The 4362-nt window shown below is 41.0% G+C and overlaps 1 pseudogene; it reads right to left on the bottom strand.

The window, feature by feature from the left end:
• Positions 1 to 404: 404 nt before the first annotated feature.
• LOC100995996 (zinc finger protein 101-like) lies at positions 405 to 3008 on the bottom strand (annotated as a pseudogene).
• Between the last annotated feature and the right edge of the window lie 1354 nt (positions 3009 to 4362).

Raw genomic sequence — 4362 nt, 5'->3', positions numbered from 1 at the left:
CCAGCATCTCTGGAGGCAGAGGCGCGCAGACCACGCGAGGCCAGGAGTCTGAGACCAGCCCAACCAACATGGTGAAACCCCATCTCTACTAAAAATACAAAAATTAGCTGGGCATGGTGGTGCACACCTGTAATCCCAGCCACTTGGGAGGCAGAGGAAGGAGAATCACCTGAACTCAGGAGGCAGAGGTTTCAGTGAGCCAAGTTCATGCCACTGCACTCCAGCCTGGGGGACAAAGCGAGATTCCATCTCAAAAATAATAATAATAATAAATAGAGTCATTGTTAAAATCGAAAACGTTCCTGTATTTTCCAGACTACTAACATTTCCATCCAGTGTGCATTCTTCAATTTACATCGTCCATTTCCACAATACCCAGCCTTCTTATGTTGCCCAGGCTGGCCTCAAACTCCTGGGCTCAGGTGATCCCCCTGCCTCAGCCTCCAAAAGCACTGTCTGCACCTGGCTAAATGAGTTTTTTTCATGTTGTCAAAGGCAGTTTTAAAAAGTAAAGACTTTACCACATTGTTTAGAGTCAAAGGGTTTTTCTCTAGTGTGAGTCATTTCATGTCTCCTTAGGGAACTGCCACATCCGAAGGCCATACCGCACCTTTTACAGTCATATGGCTTTTCTCCACTATGAGTTTTTTCATGTCTTCGAAAACAACTGGGATAATTGAAGGTTTTACCACGTTTATTACATTCATAAGGTCTCTCTCCAGCGTGAGCTCTTTCATATGCTTGAAGGGACATGGGACATCTAAGACTTGGTCACATTTTTGACGTTCATAGAGTTTTCCTCCACTATGGGTCCTTTCATGTCTGCGAAGGGAACTGGAACGACTGAGTTTCTTCCCACATTCCTGACATTGGTGGGATTTCTCCAGGGTGAGTTCTGATTTCATGTGTCTGAACGTAAGTTGTACCACATTCTTTACATTTGTGAGGTTTTTCTCCAGGGTGACATGAATTTGAAATAAAGTGGGATAATCAAAAGGTTCTCCACAGTATTTACATTCATAGCGGTTTTCTCCAGTGTGCATTTTTCCATGTTTTCGAAAGTAACTGGAAACAGTAAAGGCTCTCACGATTTCCCTACATTTATAGGACCTCTCTCCAGTGCGAGTTCTTTCATGAATTTGAAATAAATTGGGAGAATTAAGGGCTTTCCCGCACACCCTGCATTCATAAGGTTTCTTTTGAGTTGGTGTTACTGTGCGCCTTGGACCACTATTGGGGGAAATGGAGGCTTTCCCACATTGTTTCTGTTTACAGGGCTTCTCTCCCCATTCCCCATCACACTGGTAGCGTTTCTGTCCGGCGTGAGCTCTCATGTCCCTGTCCAGGAATGAATGACAGAGGAAGACTTTCCCACACACGCTGCGTTTGCATGGTTTTACCCCAGTATGACTTTTCTTCTTCAGGTGACAATCAGGAATCTGGCTGAAGGGTTCACCATGTTGACTCCCTTCTTTATGTCCACAGAATCTCTCAGCCAGACTTTGACAGAGGCCAGGTTCCTGAGGGTTTCCAGCATCACATCTCTGTAGAGATTCTTCTGGGAAAGACTCAGCAAAGCCCACTCCTCCTGGGTGAAGTTCACAGCCACATCTTCAAAGGCCACTGAGTCCATTTCCGGCTTCTGGGTGTCCTGGGTCCTCCCTGGGGCTGGAGCAGCCGGAGCAGGTTCCACGTGACAGAAGCTGTGGTATCTGGACACCAGGGGCCTCCCCAAGGAACTGAAACCCGGACCCGAGTGGGGCCCATGCCTAAATATCCTTATTCTTATGCCATCAATATCACTGCTCCTCCTTCTTATTGATAGGAAAATTGGATGGTAGAAAAGCATTAGAAATAAGATTTCAGCTTTCCTTAGACTCCAACATTTCTTAATATCAGAAACTATTACAAATGAATAACAAAAATATTAACATACCAAAAGAAAAATAAGTATATCACAGGTACTTCATTAAAAAAGAAATATAAGTGGCCACTAAACACACAAAAGATTAACTCCACTAGTAATCAAGGAACATAAAAACACAAAGAACACTACTACTGTAGAGATAACAACTACATGTTATTTTTCTATTTTTCTTGAAATTCGTATTTCTGAAAAATAATTGTTAACCAGTAGTAAAGCTTGAAAATTTTTACACTGTAGAAATGAACAGAGAAGAAATTTCAGTGTCTAGTAATGCTGGCCCAGTAGCCGACTAAATCTCCTGCTTAAAACAACTTTTTAAAAATAAGATGAAATAAAGAACAAAGTACAAATAAGATAGTATGGAATTACCAGGCCACAGAGAAGAGAAAAGAACAACCAAGAGAATCAAGGGAATATGAAAGATGTGTTTGCCCTATGAACATCTACCAAACTCTGAAATTTTAAACTTTCATTTTTACAACCTCTCAGGTCAAAAGGAATAGAAATCAAAGCTCTGTCTCTCACAAAATAACAGTCTGTTTGGAGACCCTCACTACAAAGAAAAAAAAAAACAACACTGGGACTCCAAAAGACTACATATTTAGGATTAGGGACAACAATACTTAAACCAGCCTTTCAACCATAGTCTTGTTGTCCAGGTTTTCATCACTTGTGTCAGCCAGGAAACCTCAGGTCTTCAACATAGATTAAGGGTATCCCAAACTTGCTGAGACTTCAGCTCCCTGGTATAAGGAATGTAAGTCTTCTTTGGAGGAAGATACCTTTATCTTAGCCTCAAAGTATTCCTACAAACAATTTCTCAAGACCATTAGATAAGAAGGTGCACATGCATACACACACACGCACACGCTTGCACACACACACACACAAAGACAACTTGAGAAAACCACAAAAATAAAAAACAGATCCTTTAAGACTTTATTTTTATTTTTTGAGACAGGATCTCACTCGTGTTGCCCAGGCTCGAGTACAGTGACGCGATCTTGGCTCACTGCAACCTCCGCCTCCCAGGTTCAAGTAATTCTCCTGCCTCAGCCTCCCAAGTAGCTGGGACTACAGGTGCACGCCACCATGCGTGGCTGATTTTTGTATTTTTAGTAGAGATGGGGTCTTGCCATGTTGGTCAAGGTGGTCTCAAACTCCTGGCTTCAAGTGATCCACCCACCTCTGCCTCCCAAAGTGTTGGGGCTACAGGCTTGAGCCTCCGCGCCTGGACTGGATCCTTTAAGACTTTAGATAATGGAATTATCAGACTCGTAATGTGGCAGCATAACCTTAGCATCAACACTCATGCAAAATAGTATGAAAAAGGCAAAATGAAGGCCAATATTACTCATGACCCAGTAGCAAAAATCCTAAACAAAATTTGAGCAAATGAAATCTAACAATATAGAAAAATGCCTACTATAGCAGGAACAAATTAGGTTTATCCAAATAATGTGAAGTGAGTTTAACATTGGAATTGTCTGTGTTGAGATCAGAAATACTCAAGCATTTAATGGATAAGACTTCCTCTAGACAAACTTCAATATAACTATGACTGTATTATATCTTCACTTCTATAGTTGACCTTTCCTTTTTGAAAGCTCCTCCTTGAATTAGATATGTCATAAAATATTAATATCTTCAAATATGTTATAGCACAGATTGCAAAGTTGAGACTTTGGATCAAATTCAACTCACAGATTGTTTACTTTGGCCTTCAGTGTTTTAAAGAAATTGAACACAACATTTACAAATTGGAAAACTTCAATGAATCTAGATTTTTGGCTTCTCTCAAAAAACGAGACTATCTGACAAAACTGGGCTTTTCTTTTCACCTGGCAACAATCAACTACACCTGAGGAATGGCTGCCCTATCTAGCTAGAGTGTGTGTTCTCCTGTTTGCCATAGTCCCTGCCACTCCAGCCATGTGTCACTTGCCATTAACCTGTGTGTGTTCTTCCATGCCCCAATAGTAAGCTCGAAAGAAAAACAAATCTTTATTGTTCTATCTCTCAGATGAGGGAAAACAGAAAATTGGACAAAGAGGTACCAACCTGTCAAGAAAAATGGGAAAAGTACACATATTTGTGAGAGAATATTACTTCCTATTTAGTTTGCTACTACCTGGTCACCTTTACCCCTTTATATTACCTGCTTGACCCTGTATGTAGAAGTTTGTAACTTCTAAGTTATAGTCACTTTCAAATTGCCTAGGAGTGGCCTACCTCTTTTTAGTGATTTTCTGTATTTATGCTGTATGTGTTAGGTGTTAACCTTTCCATTTAATTTTCAGAATGTAGTCTCATTTCCTTAATTCCCAAGTTCCAGGAAGCCCTTTACTAGCCCCCAAATGCAGATAAAACTTCAAAGGAGCAGGGGGGTCTTTCCAAGACAGTGGATTGGAAGTTTTGTTAGCACATTTCACTTT

The sequence above is a fragment of the Pan paniscus genome, chromosome 1 (genome assembly GCF_029289425.2).
Source record: "Pan paniscus chromosome 1, NHGRI_mPanPan1-v2.0_pri, whole genome shotgun sequence".
NCBI lineage: Eukaryota > Metazoa > Chordata > Mammalia > Primates > Hominidae > Pan > Pan paniscus.
The sequence above is the reverse complement of the archived record's forward strand: the minus strand, read 5'-3'. Positions and strand labels throughout refer to the sequence as shown.